Consider the following 11,197-nt stretch of genomic DNA (forward strand, 5'->3'; position numbering starts at 1 on the left):
ATAGATGATTGTAGTAAAATACCCTAACTAAGGTACTAAAATGCATCACATTTGAGCACTTATCAGATGTTGTGCATCCCAAACCAAGGTATCCGTGCCTGAAAAATATCCCAACAACTAGGATAAGTAAACAAGTTACTCATAGGAAAAAGTGCATACGTATACCCTAAAGTTTCAAATGTCATGCAAGTTCAATATAGACCATTATAAAGGATCATTCCTCCTATGTCCATGTTCCAATGTGAACTAAGGGATCATCTCAAGGTACACAAGCAATTAAAATAAAAAATAACATACAAGTATACATGCTTAAGTATACAAAATAATTGTTGAAACACATTGCATGACATATAAGCATACACTTACGAGTATACTAAACCATATTAAAACAAGATATGCAATATCTAAGCACACATACACAAGTATACAATTAGTATGGAGACCCTCGTAAATCAAGTATACTAAGCTATCTCGAAACTAAATCCTCAATATACAAGTATACATACCAAGTGTACTAAACAATATTGAAACTAACTACTCAATATAAGCAAGTATACATCCACAAGTACACTAAAAAATATTGAAACAGGATGCAATATATATATAAGTATACATTCACAAGTATACTAAGCAATATTGATATTCATGGCATATAAGTATACAAGCTCAAGTATACTAAACCATAACGAAGTAAAATATACAATGCATAAGCATACTAGGTACAAGTATACTAAACGTAAGTGAAACTTCACGCACCAAATCACAAGCTACAAGTAATCCATGATTAACAACTTGGAAATTGAATGTGAAATCAAGTAGTGGAAGAACTAGGATACGTGGTCTCTAGACCAAGTAAGTTATTTTGGGTAATTACGACCCATAAGGTACTACCTAATGCATACTATATGATAAAGGGAAACTTTTGTCTCCTGTACTCAAGCCAAACCCTAGCCATCACATATTTTATGTCCTCACAAGCCTTCCAAAATCAATAAGTTCAAAACTTTTTACATAAACAATGCAAGTATCTACGTTCCATGCACAAGTACAGTTGAATCCACACAAACTATGTCTTAGAATTCAAGATTAAATGGCATATGATATGTCAAGTCTTCAATATGCGATTTATACATAAAATAAGAATATCTTATAACAATCAAGCGAAGTTACCATCATAAGCCACAAGTACTAAATATACTATAATTTAGTAATAAGCTTTCAAGGTAAACAATGGTGATATTATAAATAAGCATTATACCTAAACAAGATATATTTAAACAAGCTATATGAGTCAAATTATACCATTTTAGGAGGCCACAAGCTCTAATTCTACAACAAGTTAGTAGCATGCTCACAAGGTAATTAAATGTATTACTTTACAAGAGAATATCATCCAACTATGAAAAGTCTCTAAAATCAAGTAATCTAGTGAATGAAACAATTTAACTTACGGCAAGATATACATGCTTCCAAGGCTTTGAATTATCAAACAAGCTATATAATGCATATAAGCTATAATTCCACAAGTCACTAATTGTCATGTTATCTCTACACATTATATATATATATATATATATATATATATATATATATAAGCTAGGCATGCTTTAAATCATGAAACAAGCTATACAATACATATATAAATTACAATTTGGCAAGCTGCACATATATATACACCAAATATGCTTTTAAATCATTAAACCCTAAGTCATTTCAAAGACTTTCCATTTATACACAAGACTATAACTTAACAAGCATGTAAACATTATATATATTAAGCCCCAAAAACACTTAGGAAATAAATAAACAACAACCCCTACCTCACTAGAGAATTGGATCTCTAGAATCCAAAGAAAGTAAGTGCAAAATAGAAAACCCTTCAAGGGTTTTGTAGAGGAAGGTGAGAGGAAGCTTTTTTATTCCAAGCTTTTAGCCAAAGGGTGAGTGGAAGGGGACCAAAACTAAGGTGGTAAGTCTAGGGTTCCAATATGCTTCAATGGTGGTGGCTAGGTTTAGAGAGAAAGAGATAAGTTAAATGAAAAAATGAAATACCTAAACTAGTTTTAGTGTATTTCTCCACTCACATGGTCAAAAAAGTTAAACACACACACACACACACTTCTACACCACCTTTCTCACACACAAAAGCTAGACTTTAATATAATGCCTACACTTGTCATCATCTTAAGTCTCCTTCCAAGGCTTAATCCAAGCCTTACACTTGTCAACAATCTAAGCCAACAAGTGTACCAATCCTAGGCCAACAAGTGGGTGAATCCTCACCCTCCATATATCATCATCCAAGGCTTCCAAGGGTAACCAATGGAATGACAACAAGTGGACTAATGAGAGTGTGACACTTGTCACACTTTCCAAAAATTGCAAAAAGTCCCTCCTCTAAATATCCTGCAAATTAAATTACAAAATGGTCCCTAAAGTCAAGAATGTTCCCGAATAAACTATGCATCCATGCCCTTTACGAAAAAGTAAGCAACTAGCATTTTTTCTATAAAAAGTAAAAATACTCATATCATATAAATTAAATACCATGGATGCATACAAAGCCGGGATTAAACCCAAGCACAAAAAGTGAGGTTACATAAAGAAACAATTTAATTAAATAAATAATATAAAAAAATTACACGAAAAAAAAAAGTAGCTAGAAAGGTGAAATGTCCGGGTCATTACATTTTGCCTCTGTTTCGCTACTTTTCGTCCTTGTGGTTGCTAACATTCTTCAAAATCTGTCGGATCATTTTCACCGATGTGCGTCGATCTTTCAACTGAACTTGGTGTTATTGCTACATTACTTGATGGAGTAGATGGGTTTCCACTCCTTTTTTTTTTTTTTTTTAAATTGGATGCCTATTCTCTTTGACAATGTAAATGCCATTTATTGTTGTTATTCAAAATATTCAAACAACTGTCAAAATTAAATTTGGTATTATTTTGAGGAGCGAACAACTCTTTGGTTTCTGTCATCTAAAAAAATAAAAATCCAATAATTATTAGAAAATAAATCTTTAAAATATTTACCACTTAAATTTAATATAGTAAATAACTTACCTTGTGCATACTGTCTTGCCCACTGGGGTGATTCCTTTTGATCTAAGCCATGTATGTAATGACCCGGCCATGTTCTTTCCTTTCCCTTTCTTAGATTTTCACGGATGTTTTTTTTCCGTTGATCTTTTCCTTTCTGAGTTCAATTCCTCGTCGCTTAGTGTCGTCTCGAGTGCTCTGGAGTGATTTCCAAGACTCTTTTCTCTTTGGAATGACAATTTCCTTTGAGGACCAAGTCATTTCCACATTTTTTCGTTTTTCGACAATATTCACTATTTCGTCTTTTTCCCTATTTTGTCTTTTCCCCGTTTGTCACTTTGTTGGCATAACCACACTTCTTGCATTTGGAGTTGGGTTTTGACTTCACGTATCTTCATTCTCAGTGGTTTCCATGAAATACATATCTTTACTTTTGCAAGAAAGTACTCTAGTTGCTCCCGGTGTCCATAAGGACATGGATGCAAAGTTCTTTGGGAATCTTTTCTTTTCTTGGGGTATTTTTCATAAATATCTTTTGAAGATATTTTATTTTAGGGGTTTATAAGAAAATATTTTTGGAAGATATTTTCATTATGGGCCATTAGTGCAGTTTTCACTTTTTGGAGGGGCCATTGTGCAATTAACGAAAGTTATTGGTAAATGTCTTGTTTTGAGCCTGGATCCTCGTAAGGGATTCATTTTCACTTTTCATCGATTCATGTACTCTTAGAATTCCCTTCTGGTCTATGTTTTCCAGTTTTTGGGTTTTTGGCACCGGTTAACGCCAAACTTGTTTGGGGCATAACTTTCTGATCGGGATTCGGTTTTTGACGCTGTTTCTTCCGTTGTTCATATTTTCTCATTTTAAATCTTTTTTGTTCACAGAGTTTTTCTGTTTGAGCACGTCTGCTCAAATTCCACTTTTCCAGACCCAACGGGACCTGTTCGGGCACTTTTAGGGTTTTTCTATAAATAAGGTGTGAGACAAGAAAATATATGAGTTTTCTCACTCTTTCCTCTCTTCTGGCCGGAATCCATGGCAGCCATGGCTGTCATCGTCTCTCTCCTCTTTTGGTCCACTTTTCCTTGATGAAAAGTCTTCGGCCTTAACGTTTATTGTTCCCCTCGACGTGCTCTACCATTCCCCCTTATTAGAATTCAGTTTTGGCCATTTCTTGATTTCGAGTTTGGATTCAAGTTGTGAATTTGATGGAGCTTCCTTGGGGGTTATGTTCACGGTGTTGTCCCCAACAAAACCTAGAAGTTTCGTCGGATTCGGAGCATAATCATTTTGGTAGGGATTTGAGATTTCATCTCAAATAGAGGTAGGGAATGTTTTAGGATTAATTGAGTGTTGTATTATGTGTTTCCCATGATTATACAACTCATATGTATGCCTTGTATCAAATCTAGAAAGTTAGTAATATTTAATTCTTTGTATAAGATTAAATTTTCATGATGATGTATAACTTGGATTTGAATTGTGGCATACTAGAAAGCTTAGTTTTAATATGTTTGTTAACATATATTTTATTGGAATTATTTGAATAAAAGTTGCATCTTTTATTTAATATTCTTCTTTGTGAAAGATTAATTCCCATGGCCATACTTTGCATGAGTTCAACTTATGTTATGCTTTTAAATCATGTTTTAATATGTTCTTTAACATACTTTAATTTGAGAGCATTTGGTTGAGTATGAAAATCTAGAGGGTTTAATTATTTTTATTTAATTAAACTATAGCTTAAGTTCCATGGATTTAATCCTGTTCTAGGAGTTGCTACTATTTTAAGATCATGGATTTAGACTTGTGGTGTATTCACTTGATTATATTTTAAGCATTGAAAAGCGTTGTTGTTAAATTTATATTCATGAGAACATGTTTCTAATATGAATATATTGTTGACTTGTGATTTCATAGCATTATGAATATGAAATGTTTTTTATGCACTATTGGGAGTTAAATTGCTAACTTGTTACTATGTAATAGTAATAAGTATAAGTTGTGAACTTATTTGGTATATTTTGGATTCTCTTGGGACATTGTTGTTACACGTGACATGGCTAGAGTTTGGCTCTAGCGTGGGAGGTATGAATTCTCCCCAATTGAGATAGTGCGCACTTAGGGTGGTCTTCCCTGCGAGTTAGTGCCAGGAATAACCACTGAGGTCTCGGCAGAATTCCGAGCGTGATGTCCAAGTCTTCCACTATTTGTTTTCGCATTCAATTCCAAGTTAACAATCATGTTTATATTGTGACTTGTGGTTTTGGTTATTGGCGATTTTGATGTTGTTAAGTACATCCATGTTTATGATTTTAATGAATCATTTTGATGTTGTTAAGTACATCTATGTTTTATTCTAGCATTTTAGATTTCAAGTTGATAACTTTGAGAATCTACATCGTGTTGCTTTGTATAACATGTTCTTATGTTTTTGAATTGCATGAATAATGTGATTTATGCTTGAAATGATCTAGGGTAACTTAGGATGCTCCCTGAGTCTCATTTTGACATAGACGTTAGGTGGCATGAGCCTCTTTAGCATGTTTCACCTTAAGGTGATAAAATTGTAAAACGTAGGTTGATGCATGCTCATTTCCTACAAGTAGCTTTATGTTACTCACCCACGTAGTGGGGAAATTTTTCAGGTACAAGAATTAAAGTTGAGACTCTCATTACGCTTGGATGACTTGTGGACTTAAAGATTTCCATTTTTGTGAAGATTGGCTTGAAATGCCTTTATAGCTTTATATGTCAAAAACATGTATATTTGATTCTAATCATGTAAAGTGTACATGAGTACACTCCTTTCAATGTATTTGATATGTATAACATGAGGCCAAGGGCCATAGACTTTAAATTTCAAGTGTATGTACTTAAATTCCAAGTTTTGCCTTTGAAATGTAAACTTTTCCAACTTTGAGGTTTCGCATATGAATTTGAGTAAATGACATGTAATGAGGCTATAGGCCATTGTAACACATTTCAATATATAAAGTACACTTGCGAGCATGCTTATGTGGCTTAAAAGCATGTTTTTGGTTCATATTCATGTTGGGGTTTGAGAGTTAGGTGAAGTCTCAACAATTCTTGATCATAGCAGGCCCTAGAGCAGATTTTTGAGTTGTTTCGGTCATCTGAAACATCATTTCGGTCGACCGATGGCCTTTGGATTACATTTGAGCATCAAGAACCTCATTTCCAGTAGCCATTTCTACTGTTCAGGGCCATTTCGATCGACCGATGGTTCATTTCGGTCTACCGAAGTAACCACACCTCAAAAACATGTTTTCAGCATAAATTTTGTTCATTTCAGTCATCCGATGGCTCATTTCGGTCGACCGAAATAGCTAGATCCTAAGCACAGCTTCAGTTCAGTTTCAGCACCGTTCTTCTGACTTTGAATTGTCATAACTCCTTCGTTTTAAATCCAAATGGGGTGATTCTTGATCCTAAATTCATGAATTTTGAGTTAGCTTTCCAATGGTACCAATTCCATTCTCAGATTCCAATCACAGTGTGGGTTATTCATGTTTTAGTGAGAAGGTGTCAGTTTTTGCTTAAACCGGGAAAGAGCGTTATGTGGGATTCTTGTCCAATGTTCTTAGAACCTCTTGGAATGTTGTGAAATAAAAAAATTAGGTTGTTTTCACCTTGTTTGACTTGTTTAGAGTTAAATTTCTCCTTTTAATTGTGAGTTGACCATTTTGCCCTTTGGTTCACGGTTTTTGGCTGTTTTGACCTTTGTTTCTGCTTTCGTCCTCTTTGAGTTCCGCAACTTCATGGAAGGTCACATTGGTGTCTTGGGGATGATTTATATCTCTATAGACCTTGGTTTATCTTTTACTTCCACATTTTGGACCCGTTACCGGGTCAACTTTCGGGTTATCACTGACGCACCGGGTTGAAAAACTTGAGCCGTCACAAATGGTATCAGAGCTCCTTGGTTTGAATACCTTGGACGACGGATTTTGGGTGCATATCATGCTTTTGTTGCCATACTCTATGTGTTTATATGTTTCATGATAACATGTTTTTGTTTGATAACATGTTTATGTGCTTACGTGTTACATGTGGTGTGCCGTTTGTTTAAGCATGGTTTTTATTCTAATGTAAAGAGCATGACACATGATGTATGCTAGATTAGATTTGTATATGCAAAACTATGTTGCATAATTAGCATGGCACGGGATTGATCATTGAGGCACGGGATTGATCATTGAGGTTGATGGTGATTGTAGTTCCAGTTTCATGGTAGTGTAGGATGTTATCGACCTAGCATTGGTTTTGAGGTAGGTGGTGTAATGACCCAGTCATTTTTCTTCCTTTTCTTTTTCTCAAATTTTAATGGATATTTTTTTTCCGTTGTCTTTTCCTTTTTGGGTTCAGTTTTTCATCACTTGATGTCATCTTGAGTGCTCTGGAATGATTTCCGAGACTCTTTTCCTTGGATCGACAACTTCCTTTGGGGATTGTGTCATTTTCATATTTTATTTTTTCGAACACTATTCACATTTTGTCTTTTTCTCGTTTATCCTTTTTCCTTGCACAACCTCACTTTTTATGCTCGGATTTGATTCCGGTTTTGCATGCATTCATGATATTTGATTTTTATGATAGTGGTATTTTTACTTTTCTAGAAAAGCATGTTCATTGCTTACTTCTTTCATAAAGGGGCATTAATGCATACTTTAGTGTAATTATTCTTAACTTGTAGGGTTTTAGTGTAATTAAATAAAATAATTATTTTTCATCTTGGGGACCATTTTGCAATTAAATTTGGAAAATATTTTCAAAAAGGACCTTTTTGTAATTTTTGAAAAGTGTGATAAGTGTCACACTCTCATTGGTCTACTTGTTGACATTTGTTTGGAAACACTTTAATGCATTGGATGATGACATTTGGAGGGTGAGGATTCACCCACTTGTTGGCCTAGGATTGGTGCACTTGTTGGCTTGGATGGTTGATAAGTGTAGGTGTGGGATTGAGCCTAGGAAGGAGCCATAGATTGGTGACAAGTGTAGGTTCACAATTTAGTCTTGCAAATATCTTTGGGCCACTTTGGGATTATGGTTTTAAAGGAGGGTTTTTGTGCAATTGACCATAGATGTGTGTATTGACCATGGTGTAAGAGCAAATAGTGAGTGGAGGATTTCTATTTCCTCCACTCACACTTAACCACATTATTTCATTCTCTTCCTTACAAGAAAACCTTAACCTCCATGGGTGGATCTTGAAGCCTTAGGCATTGACCTTGATCTTTGAGGCCCTTCCACTTACTTTAGACCATAAAGCTTGGAATACTTTTTGTTCCCTTCATCCTCCTCTTCAAAACCCTTGAAGGATCTAGCCTAACTCCTAGTTTTGCTTTGGTATCTAGAGATTCAATTCTCTACTGAGGTATTGATCTATTATTTTGAAGTATTTTTATATCATTATTGAGTGTTTTACATGCATGGAAGAGAAGGACTTATATTTTGCCCTTAAACCGTTTTAACTTGAAATTAATCTTGTCAAATTAAATATATAATATGAAAATATACTCAATTAGCTTTCATTTAGTTTTGGTTTCATGTAATTTGGATTTAAAATGAATTAGTTATGAATTTTTGAAATTGCAAGCTAGTTGCTGGAAATTTGAAGCTTTTCCTTTTCAATCCAGAAATTAATTTTTATCTGGAGCTGTAGTGCTTCAATTGCCTTAAATTTTTACTAGAACCTCCCCCATGGGTTTTACACTACTCAGAATTTTTTCATGATTTTAAAGCATTTATAAATTTTTTTAAAAATCCGAAACTATCTACTATCCATGTTTTTATTGCAACTGGAAAACATATTTTTAGATGATTTATTTTACTAACCTTTTGACATTGGATTATGGCTTAAATTTCCAATTTTACACTCTCATATGTTTACTTCCAAAATAAATTAGGTTTGCCTAATTTGGATGTCAAATGAATTTTTTATGAATTTTCAAAGTTAGAAGCTACAGGTTGAAAATGTGTTTTCTGGACAGAATTTGTTTCAAAGTTGTGGGTCAAAACTGTTTCAATTGGGAAAATATTTTGTTAAACTAGATTGATATTATCAAATTACAGTGTTTAACTTTCATTGGGCTTTGGATTCATTCAATTTCGGTTAAAATTGAATTTTTTACGAATTTTACAAGTTGAAGGTAGCAAGTTGAAAAATCTATTTTGCGAACCAAAAATTTGGGGCGATTTCATTTCGGTGGTAATTGGGATTTTCATTCCAATTGAGGTAGGGAATGTTTTAGGATTATTTGTGCATTGTATTGTATGTTTGCCATGATTATACAACATATATGTATGCCTTGTATCAAATCTAGAAAGTTAGTAATTTTTATTTCTTTGTATAAGATTTAAAATTTATGATAATGTATAACTTTGATTTGAATTGTAACATGTTAGGAAATTATGCTTAGATATGTTGGTTAACATATATTAAATTTGGATCATTTGATTAAGAATTACAACTTTTATTTAATATTTATCTTTAGTGAAAGTTTAATTCATATGGTTGTATCAAGCATTAAATCAACTTGTAATGTGGTATTTAAATAGGCCTTGGCACGTTCTCTAACATAGATTAAATTGAGGGCATTCGGAATTATTTAAAAATCTAGAGGAAATTAATTAATTAGCTTGATTAATTTTGTTTTAAGTGTTTTAATCACTTAACTTGTCATTTGATGTTATATATATGATGACCATGACATGTCTTTCAATATATATTAAATTGAGGTTATTTGGATTAACTTGGAATTTAGAGAATTTAACTATTTATGTTTAATTAAATTCTACTTTATTACTCCATGGATTTAATTGCATTTTGGAAGTTGTTTCTATATTTAAAGCATGGATTTGGATTTGATGTTTGTTCACTTGATTACTTTTAAGCATTGGATAACATAGTTGTTACTTTTATATTCATGAGAATATGTTTTTCCTTATTGAATATATTGTTGCTATCTGTAAGGAATTGCACACTTTGTATTTGACATCTTACATGCCATAGTAGTTGTGAATTTTGAGCATGTATTGTATAAGTTTCCAAATTTTGAATTGTGCTTGGTAAATAGTTGATATCTTGTATATACATATTGATATATATACGTTGTTGCACAATTTGTTGATTTTGGAAACTTGGGGATGTCGTTGTTTGGCTACAGCTAGGACTTGGTTCTAGTACGGGGGATTGTCCCTCTATACAGTCTAGTGCGCACATAGGGAGGTTACCCATGGGCTAGTAACCCTAAAGTAACTATGTTGTTGGTCTGATCCGGCGTGACGTCCGAGTATCCACTTTGTTTGATTTCGTATTTCATTTCAAGTTGATAACCAGATGATATCGTAACTTGTTATTCCTTATTTGATTTCCTATTTTGAGCTTAAGATGTAGCTTTATGAAAACATGCTTCATGCGTTGTATTGGAAGTTCCATTGTTGGTTAAATTGCATCGATATCATAATTTGTGTTTTGATGTTCAAATGTAGTTTAGGAATGACCTTATAGATTCATTTTGAACATAGACGTTAGGTGGCATGGCCCACACTTGTTGTTTTCATATTTTGGATTCAAGTTGAAGACTTTGAGAATCTATATCTTGTTGCCTTGTATAACATGTTTCCATGTTGTTTGAATTGCATGAACAATGTGATTATGATATAAATGATTTAGGTAGCTTAGGATGCTCCCTGGGTCTCATCTTGACATAGACGTTAGGTGGCATGAGCCCCTTTAATATGTTTCACCATAAGGTGATAAAATTGTAAAATGTTAGGTCGATGCATGCTCATCTCCTACGAGTAGCTTTATGTTACTCACCCCTACGATACTGGGGCATATTTCAAGTACAGGACTCAGGATTTGAAGATTCCATTGCTCCTTGGATGGCTTACAATTCTAAGTTTCTATTTTATGCAAGTGTTAGCATAAGATGCCTCTTTGTAGCCCTATTTGTTTAAACTTGTATTCGTTGATTCGTATATGTAAAGTGTACGTAAGTGCACTCTTTTCAATGTATTTAACATGTATGAGATGAGGCCGTAGGCCAATGACATGTATCTCGTTTTCTATATACTTTTGTTTTCAAAGTTTATTATGAAAATATTGGAAAATGTTAAGTCATT

This window comes from Cornus florida, unplaced genomic scaffold, assembly GCF_030987335.1.
Source record: "Cornus florida cultivar Cherokee Brave unplaced genomic scaffold, ASM3098733v1 CherokeeBrave_3.0.0_Hap2_Chr01, whole genome shotgun sequence".
NCBI lineage: Eukaryota > Viridiplantae > Streptophyta > Magnoliopsida > Cornales > Cornaceae > Cornus > Cornus florida.